At 27.5% G+C, this 10477-nt stretch overlaps 1 long non-coding RNA gene across 2 annotated transcripts; it reads left to right on the forward strand.

The window, feature by feature from the left end:
- The first annotated feature begins 2718 nt into the window (after positions 1–2718).
- LOC105804244 (uncharacterized) lies at positions 2719–5885 on the forward strand. 2 transcript variants are annotated; one of them, XR_001136813.2, is made up of 4 exons: positions 2719–3099; positions 3200–4128; positions 4218–4328; positions 5543–5885. It is a non-coding gene; the product is annotated as an uncharacterized LOC105804244 (long non-coding RNA). The 2 variants fall into 2 exon arrangements; XR_001136812.2 differs by lacking the exon at positions 5543–5885 and having other exon boundaries at positions 2720–3099; positions 4212–5511.
- Positions 5886–10477: the final 4592 nt, after the last annotated feature.

Below are 10477 nucleotides of genomic sequence, written 5' to 3' on the forward strand. Positions count from 1 at the left end.
AAGGATATTATTACGATAAACAAAGGCACATGAATTAACATAGGGACACGTGCTTTGCCCTATCAAAATGCGATAAGCCATTTTTTCTTCTTTTTGAGTTATTTGCTAGATTAAACATAATTAAACAAAGAAATTTGAGTGGCCATATATTTCCTTTACAAGTACTTGCCCCTTCATAAACGGCTATGAAGACAAGTTGGTAAGAGCTAGCCAGTAGCCACAAACTTCATCAATTATTAAATAAAGCTAAGTTACCTAATAAAATTTGATTCGATTCGAACAAAAATTAAAAAAAATTAAAGAGTTATTTGAATAAGTAATTTAAATTTTAAGTTCAAATTGAGTTGAATTTTACAATTTGAATAATGATTGGTGTAACTACCTTTTGGTCCTTGTTAAGTTTGAAAATGAGCAAATTGGCCTCTTTCTCAATAAAATTACAAAAATTCAAAATAATTTTAAACTTCAAAATATTTATAAAAATTTAAAATTTTTTTTCAAAATTATAAAACTTTCAGAAAAAATTATAAAAAGTATATAAAGAAATTTAAAAGTTAAAATTTTTCTAGATAATAATTTTGGGACCTAAATAAGTTAATTAATGATTCAAGTTTATCATATTAAAGTATTTTTATTATTTTCTTTGAAAAAGTTTTCAAATATATATGGTTTCAAATTTATGCACTCTTACATGAAATTAGTTATACTGTAACAAGATTTTAATTTGACATGTTTATTTTTTAATTTAACTCGAACAATTTCACTCGATTTGATTCGATTTGACTCGAATTTCATTTCACTAACTCGATCTGAAAAAAATTTCAAATCGAGTTAGGATGATAAAATAGGACTCATCGACTCGATTAACTCAAAAAAATTTCACTCGATTCGACTGACCGCTCACCCTTACCTCATTACCAACCCAAAGGAAAGAGAACATTAACATTCCAATACATTTTAAATAAAATAATTATGTTGTTTCATTAATTCCCAAATAGTTAGGAAAGAGAGCAAAAAAAAAAAAAACAAAGCATACATTTGTAAAGATGATAGGGTAAAAATGGTGCTAAAGAGCGTCGAAAGGACAACATATGAAACAAGGTCTTAGCGTAGAATTGTGGATATGGTAGCCGTCGCTAAAGCATTCCATTTTTTTCCACGAATTGATTTTCACATCCTTGAGGACATTCCTCAATTGTAAAATTTTATTTTATTTCACATTAATTAATTTCCTTTTGTTAAAGTATTAGTACTATTATTGAGTTTTCTAATTAATTTTTAGTCCGAAGTTGCTTTCAACACCAAAATAAAAATTATAATGAAAAGGAGACTCCACAGATAAAAAAACTAGCAATGTCAGTATAATTTTCGGAAAGCTGTGTTTTGAAACTATTACAAGTTAATTAACCTTTCAAACAAATAACAATTTTGAATTGATCAGTTTATTGTTTGACTTTAATTTCATATGTATAATTTTAATGTAAGATGAAATATGTGGGATGGAAATATGAAAATTAATTAAACGAAAATTTCTTTCAGCCTTGACCATAAGTCAGTATAACTGACTATCAATGGTATATGATAATTTTATATAAATATAAGACAACAATTAAATTTTATTATTGACACTTAATCATATCACAATCGAATTTAATTACTATGAGACTAAATATGTAGAAACGTCCTTACCTAAGCTTACAACTATTAACCTAAATGATTTAATGATACTATATATGTTTTTATATTCTGTTTCTATTATTTATGCTCTCTAATATTCTGAAATTAAAAATAAAATAAAACTTACCAATCTCCCTTTCTTCTTTTATCTTTCTATGTTTTTTTTATATTTATATACATATTACATAAATTTTCATACATTCATGTATTTTTATTTTACGTCTCTTCTAAAAAATAATAACAAAATTAAAAATAAACTAAAGATCAGATCAGCAAACATTCCGAGTCAGAAAAAAACAGCAAACATTCACTAAATACCCATAGGAACAAAAATGTTATTTGATACATGAAAATATTTAGGGTTGAAAAATTAAATGTAAGTGTTGGATGGATTTAAATTATAAAATCTCTAGTTCAAAGATAAAAGGAAAAAGAGAAGTATAAATAATATAAAATTGTATTTCTAATAGATATTAAAGTCATAAAATACATTAAACTTCTTATAATAACGGACAGCTACTTTCTAATAATATATTCATAAAAATATGAAATATAATTAAATTGTTTGATATATGTAACTTTTAATTTATAATTTTTTATTTTTATTCTTATTTTTAAAAATATTTCACATTATTTTAAGCAAACTTAAATTTTAAAAGTAAAGTTTTTAAGGATAATAGAATGCTAAAAGAATTTCTAAAAGAATTAAAATTAACTTAAAAGATAATTAAAAATAATCTATACTAAGTGAGAAGTATTTTCTACTTTATCATTTCCACATTTTTTGTATGGAAAAAGTTGTCATTTGATTTTTATTATGGATTAAAATTAAATTACTAAAAATATTAATTTTCAACGGATTTAATGTTTTTTCAAATAGTTTTTTTAATTTAAATCAAAATAATAAGAAATTATAGGACTGCATGGCAGACACGTGTTCTTCCCAGCCCTTACCAACACAACAATGCCAGAGCCTAATAAATGAAAATTAAGGCTTTACAAGAATAAAAAAAAACTTTACTTTAAAAAACCCTACACAAATACAGTTAAAGCCTAAACTTAAAAAAAAAACCCAAACGCCAAATCTGAAATGAAGAAAGAAAACATAAATGAAAAAGAAAACTATTCAATTCTTTGGCATCCTTCATCAACTTCTCTACAACCATTGTCAAAACCATCAAACATCCTACTCCTTTTTCGTTCACGATGGATTGTGTGTAGAGACTGAAACCATCGGATTCCTTTTATTCTTATTTCTCCGACTCATTTCACCTTTCTGACAGGGACCTTCTATCTTCTTCAACTGCCAATTTCGTTCTTGGAGGTGCCTCTTCAGCCTAGAACCTCGGTGAATCTCATCGTTTCCCTTCCTCCGTCATTATATGCGCCGCGTGGTTCATTGATCTACCTGTAAATTGACAGGTAAAGCTTTCAAACCTCCGAGCTTTTTCTTTTATTTCTTTAATAATCACAGCAATATTTGATTTATCCTCTTCAAATGTTTGGATTTTCTTTATGACAGTCAAGGAGTCCCTTTCAACCACCAGATTTCTGAATCCCAAATCTTCAACCACTACTACCTTTTGTAAACAAGCTCTCGCCTCCGCCATGGTTGCATCAACCACAAATGTATTAGGGTAAGTGCATGCTGCCAGTATATGTCCTTCGAAATCTCTAAAAATTATTCCTGTTACTGAACTCATCATATAACTGTTATACGCTGCATCAAAATTACCTTTTACCACACTTATCCTCAGTGGAGTCCATGCACAGCCATTTTGTTGAACACCTACTTCTATCACTACTTCTAGTTTAATGTTCTCTGTGTAAAATGACTTAATAAAATTTATCAATCTCGTTTTTCTTGCCCTTCTCCTTAATGATAAACTTTGTTTATGTGATACCATACTGCACAAAACTTCATGACTAACCATTTACACTGCCCTTCTTTCATATTCAAAAATAAATTTGCTAACCACATATTCTAATTTTTTTTCCGGGCAACTGGATGAGCCATCAATCCCCACTCATTGCAGGACACATTTAATGTATGTACATTCTCAGAAGACGTGACTCACTGATTGCTCCATTGTACGGCAGAGAGGACAAAGATTCATAACCTGTAAATTTCTATTTTTTAAATTGTTAAAAGTAGGGAGGAAGTTATTGGCGATTCTCCAAAATATAATTTTGATTTTTCTTGCAACCTATAATCTCCATAATTTGTTGTAAAATTTCTGTAGTAGCGTAGGTTGATGTATCCCCTCCCCTTGCCCTATTATCGTATCCGCCTGTAACAGCCATTTGTATCTACTTTTTGCGAAATACACCCCTCTTTTATCACCCAACCACACCCTTTCATCGTGAATATCCACTGCAACAAGTGGGATGGACAGAATTTTGGAAATTTGCTCTTCATCAAAAAGCTGTCGTAACACATCAATTCTCCAGGTAATATGATTAGAATTAATGAGGTTTGCTACTGATGTAAAATTAATATTAATATGCTTAACTCTTACTTTTTCATTCCCAAGTCTCAGGATCTAAGCTTCATTCTAGATGTTGATCAACTTTCTGTTCCCCACTTTCCATCCTATTCCTTCCTCCAAAAGTTTCCTCGCACTCTAAATACTTCTCCAGGTAAACGAAGGGTGAGATCCTAACCTCGCATTTATAAAATCAATATGTGAAAAATACTTTGCTTTCATAACATGCGCAAATAAGCAATCTGGTTTCGTAATTAATCTCTTCCCTTGTATTGCAAGTAAAGCTATATTAAACTTCGCCAAATCCCTAAAACCCAACCCTCCTTGATCTTTTGATTTACACATTTTTTTTCCAATCACACCAATAAATTCCCTTCCCTGTTTTAGAATTTCTCCACCAAAATTTCCTAATAATATTTTCAAACTGACGACTTAGTGAAACAGGAAATAAGAAACATTGCAAAGTATAAACTAGAATGGCTTGTAATATAGCTTTAATAAAAACTTATTTTCCTCTAAGAGATAACTGACGAACACTTCAACTTTCAATACTTTTAATAAATCTATCTCTGAAACTTGCAAACGCCTCCTTTTTTTGCGGTCCAATCTTAGTCGGTAGACCCAAATATCTCTTTAGATTACGCGAAACCCTTACCTCAAGAATCGATCCGATCTGCTCTTGCCTATCGATTTGAATATTGGTATTGAAAAAAATCAGTGAGTTCTCAAAATTAATCAACTACCCTGTAACCCCTTCATATTCGTTCACAATTGTTTTAATAGCACTTGCACCTTCCAAACTTGCTTCCCCAAATAATATATTGTCATCAGCAAAGAAAAAATGAGTTAAAGTAAGTCCTCCTATCCCCATCATTACGCCTTTAATAGCTCCCTCTCTTTTTACCAATTGAATGAGTGAAGAAAAACCCTCTACACAAATAAGAAATAAGTATGGACTCAAAAGCTCCCCTTGTCACAAACCCCTTGAAGGCTTAAATTTTTCTCCTCTAATCCTATTAAACAGAACCAAATATTCCACCGATCGGATGCACCCCATCACAAGATTCAACCATTCATCACAAAAATCCATTTGTTTCATTACTTGTTCAATAAAATTCCATTCAACCCTATCATAGGCCTTGCTCATATATAATTTTAATGCAAAATAGCCTCGATTTCCTTCTCTTTTTTATTTTAATGTTTGTAAAACCTCATAGGCAATGATCGCATTATCTATGACTTGTTGTCCATGAACAAAAGCTGCTTGCGCCTCGTCAATGCATTTGTCCAACACAGTTCTAAATCTGTTTACAATTGTTTTGGATATGATTTTATACACCACATTACATAAACTAATCTGCCTGAATTGTGTCATGCAGTTTGGGGAATCAACTTTTGGAATAAGCACTATACTAGTATAGTTAATAACGTTGAACTCCTTTTTCCTATTATGAATTTCTAAACAAAACTTTGTAACCTCCTCCCCCACAATATGCCAATACTTGTGGAAGAAAAGGGCTGGGAAACCGTCCATACCTGAAGCTTTCAGTGGTGCAATACCTTTAATTGCCGTTAGAATTTCCTCGGGTTTAAACTTCTTGACAAGCTTGACATTCATGTTTTCTTGAATGCATATCGAAATTCCTGATAGTACTCTATCAGTGTTCCTCATATTTGAGGCTATGAATAACTTTTTTTAAAATGAATGTCATATTTTGAGAATGTCTAGTGCAATTAACTCATGTATTAGATTTATTTAAAAAGAAAAACATTATTATTGATAAATAGTTAATTGCACTAAACATCCTTAACCTATGACATTCGTTCTAAATTATTTAAACTTCAAAACATTCTAATGACATGGTTAAACTATCAATGTTATATCAATAAAGTCTTTCTATTATTAAAACCATTAATTTAATCGTTAAATAACATGTCAAATCTTATGAGGCATAATTTATAATAAAAATTTTAAATAAAAGTAATACGTCACCACATAACTTTTAAAAGTTAAAACTAGAAATAAAGTAAAATTGAAAAGGAGAGAATGAATAATAAAACTTTTATAACAACGAAAATCTCAAAACTATGCCACATGAGATTTGGCATCTCATTTAATTGCTAAACTAACAATTTTAATAACGGATGGACCTTATTGATATAACATTGATAGTTTGAAGGTGTAATTAGAATGTTTAATGAATAGTGCAATTAACTCCTAATACATCTATCTATCTATCTATCTATATTAATAGGAAGCCTTTGACTATGGATGTGTTTGATAAAAACTTAGTTGAAAAAATCCCAAAAGATCATTTTTAATAGGGTAAACTACACTAGTAGCCACCCAACTATCATGTTGTTTCTTTTTTGGTCACTCAACTATGAAAAGTTGCAAATCGGTCAAGTAACTATTCAATTTTTTTCCTTTTTAGTCATATGTTGTTAAATGGTTAATGGAAAGATGACATGACAACTTTTGAAATTGGCATTATAAAAAATTTAGTCCTTAACATTTACACATTGTGTCAATTTATTCTTAATTTTTAAAAATTTAGTGCTCAATGTTTACAAACTAGACAATCCTCAAATGCCTTGCTTTCCTTATACTTCAAATGACTAAGAACTTAATATCTTTCAATGATAATTAATCCAGTTTTTGTTAGCTTGAGCTAGCCATTGACAAAGCAAACCAAAGCTCATTTTTTTTAAGTTGTTAGACATACAATTAGATTAAATTAATGAAGGGGTATTTTTTTTAATTTTCAAGTAATTGAATTAGGTACTAGAATTTGGGTTGTTTTGTTTCTTCTTGTTGTTCATTTTACATTGAATCAAATGCAAGGACAATGTCAAAAAATGCTACAAAGAAAAATAAAATTGCAAAATGATCAAATTACACACTATTTAAGCGTTAAGGGTTTAATTTATTTTAGAATCTATCAAATTAGCATAATATATAAATGTTGAAGGTTAAAATTGTTAATATGCTAATTTTAAAAGCTACATAACAACTTTTTGTTATAACAATGTTAATTGGTGACAAAAAAATTGAATAATTATATGAAATTTTATAATTTTTCATAGTTGAGCGACAAAAAAAAACTTACTAATAGTAAGTGACTACAGTATAATTTTCTATTTTATTATATTACAAGATATTTATATATTTATTTATCTATATTAATATAATTACTTTAATTCAGCATCTAATTGTGCCCCAATTTAATTGTGAAACATTCAAAGACTTTTTAAATAAATAAAATATTAATATAAAATTTATGTGATTTTAAATAGTTTATATAAAGTTTTTGTAAAAAGAATTACTTAAAAAACATAATATCAATGTTTGGTCTTAAGGTAACTGTAACTAAAACTCAACCAATACTACAGTATAAATGATGTATCTAAAAACAATTGAAAAAGAAAAGCAGAAAGAGAGAGAGAGTAGAGTAGGCGAATGCGAATGCAAATGCAAGGGCTGAAAGTGATGTCCACGTAAGAAACGACGTGTAAGCGCGTCAAAGTAGGTCCCATGCCCTACTTACGTAAATACCCACATCCTTTCACATGATCCAACATTTAATTATTTCAATTTCAGTGGCTTTCGAAATTGGGAATTGAGGAATATAATATATATTTTCTTTTGAAAGAATTGAGGAATATAATATAATATAATATAATATAATATAATATGGGATCCTTTTTTCGCTTTCTTTTTACGCAACTATTAACTCCTTTCATTTCTCAACGTTTTGACTTTTAATTTATTTCAACCTTACCTCTGCTCGCTTTACAATTCCTGAATCATGGTGTTTAGACGCTTTTTTTTTTTTTATAATTTTAAAAATTTTGGTTACTCCAATTTATTTTTATTTAGGGTCATATTTAAAAGCTTAAAATATACTGTATGTTTTGTATTTTCTTAATTTTAAAATTTTGTATTTTTATTTTTAAGAACTTAATTCTTTTATTTTTAGATTTTAATATTTATGTTCAATTATTAATACTATTAAATTTATTTTATTAAATTTATTGATATAACATTTTAAAATAAAAATACTTACTTAATAATTATGTGAAAAGCTATAAAATTTCTTTTATCAAATAAAATTTAGAGATTCAAATCTTAAAATTAATATAAAAAATAAAATTATAAAAGAAAGTTTGAAAAATTCAATCAAAACTAACCGATCTCAACCCTAAATGAGATGCCCTTACTTTAGAAGGTAATAGTTTCCCTTCACCTAAATTAATTTAAAATATCTGTGTAATATAAACCTATGGGTATCCCATCCAAAATATTCATGAGGTTGGAAGGAATAGATGCACTCATAGAAATGTGTGATCAAGCGAACTCAAGTCAGCCCTTTTTTTTTTTTTTTTATATATTTTAGTTTTAAAATTGTGTATAAAACCAACCTTTGAGATATGTGAAGAATCCAATGCCTATATTTTGGCTTTCCTCCAAATTAAATCCCAACAATCTTTTCTCAGAAGTTCTCTCTCAACCTGGCGCCGCAATTGACGTTATCTTGAGCTATCCCTATCTCTATCCTGTTGGCTACCTGTATTTTGTCATCGCCACATGATTTCACCTATATAATAATACTAAAATGTAAAAAAATTATGATGTCTAAATTTTTTATATTTAAGTTACATCTTGAATTTATATTTATTTTTATATTGATATCCGAAATTTTTCAGTCTAAGTTAAGTTTTAAACTTGACAAAATTTTCATATATGGGGATAATTGTCAAGTTTACACCCTAATATGGGAACTATTGTCAAGTTTAGGTTTAACTTGGATAAAAAATTCAAGCTTCAATGTGAAAAATATTGTTTAAGTTTAAACCTTAATATAAGAACAACAGAACTTAACTTGGGCAAAGAAAATATTCAAATCCCAATATAAAAAAATTATCAAGTTTAAATCCCAAATAATGATTTAACCCAAATCAAATGTTGGTTGTAATAATAAAGTTGAGGTTTTTACATATTGATGATATAGATTTAGATCTTATCATTTATAATTTTTCATTGATTTTATTTAAAATGTTAAAAAATAAAATACTTTTATAAAATATAATTTATTTCAAATATATAAAAGTAGTTTAATAAATTTTTAATAAAATCGATGTTTAGTTAACTTGTGACACTACTCAATCAACAATTTAGATAATCATATAAATAATGCTGGTATATGTATGATTTTAGTGTATATTTAATCTATATTAAAATATAAAAGAAATACATAAAACGTTAGAAGGAGTAAAATAGTAATTATCGAAGATACTAGATTCGGAATGAAGTATTCGTTCACGAAACCTATTCTGCTCCACCACTTTTATCAACCTTTAATAAAGTTCTAAATCAATGAATTTAATGTGAAATTCATGAAGTGAATCAAGTTATTCTCTCGGTTTAGTTTTATACTATTATAAAATCACAACATATCATTTTAATTAAAACGATAGAAAATGAAATATCAATATTATGAAAAATATACCACTTAAACAGCATTGTGTTTTTTTGGTAACAAGATGTAAAAAGCATCAATTATGAGCAAATAATAGGGTTAGAGTTAGGTAACAGAAACTTTCTATCTATCCATATTTGATCATCAATTAATAAAGGGGTAAAATGAAAAATTCTCACACTAATGGGAAAACCTTTTATCAGATCAGCTAAAAAGTCCGTAACAGAATTTACCTCACTAGGTACTTACTTAATGAGTATTCTTCATTAACGCTTTTGATAGATAGAGTCTCAATAATAACATTTACCCATTTAGCCTATCAAATTAATTATAGGGAATTGAAATATTTTTAGGGCTGGATTCATTTTAGTTTTGAATCTTTTATTATAATCGATTCATTTCTCCAATTTTTATTTATTTTGAATTATAGTTTTAGATTTATTTTAACAAAAAATATATTTATTTATGACTTTTGGACATTATTTGATAAAATTTAAAAGTATTTTTATAAATATTTCTAAAATAATTTTCAAATAAATAAAATTAATTAATAACTCGTATATGTTTTTTAATGTTTTTATTTAAAATTTTTAAGTAGGTATTTTTATTTACCTTGCTCAACCTTAACTTTTATAACCTAAAACTACCTACATTTTATAAATTAAAATTACTTGATAGTTATATTTTCACCCACATAATAACTTATTCAAATTTTAGTATTTATAATACTAGATATCGCACGCATATGCATGTAAAAATCACATATTTAGAATAATTTGTATTTCAAAATAACATACAAGAAATAATAAAATGTAAGGTTTGAAATTAATAATA

The sequence above is a fragment of the Gossypium raimondii genome, chromosome 11, assembly GCF_025698545.1.
Source record: "Gossypium raimondii isolate GPD5lz chromosome 11, ASM2569854v1, whole genome shotgun sequence".
Taxonomy (NCBI): domain Eukaryota; kingdom Viridiplantae; phylum Streptophyta; class Magnoliopsida; order Malvales; family Malvaceae; genus Gossypium; species Gossypium raimondii.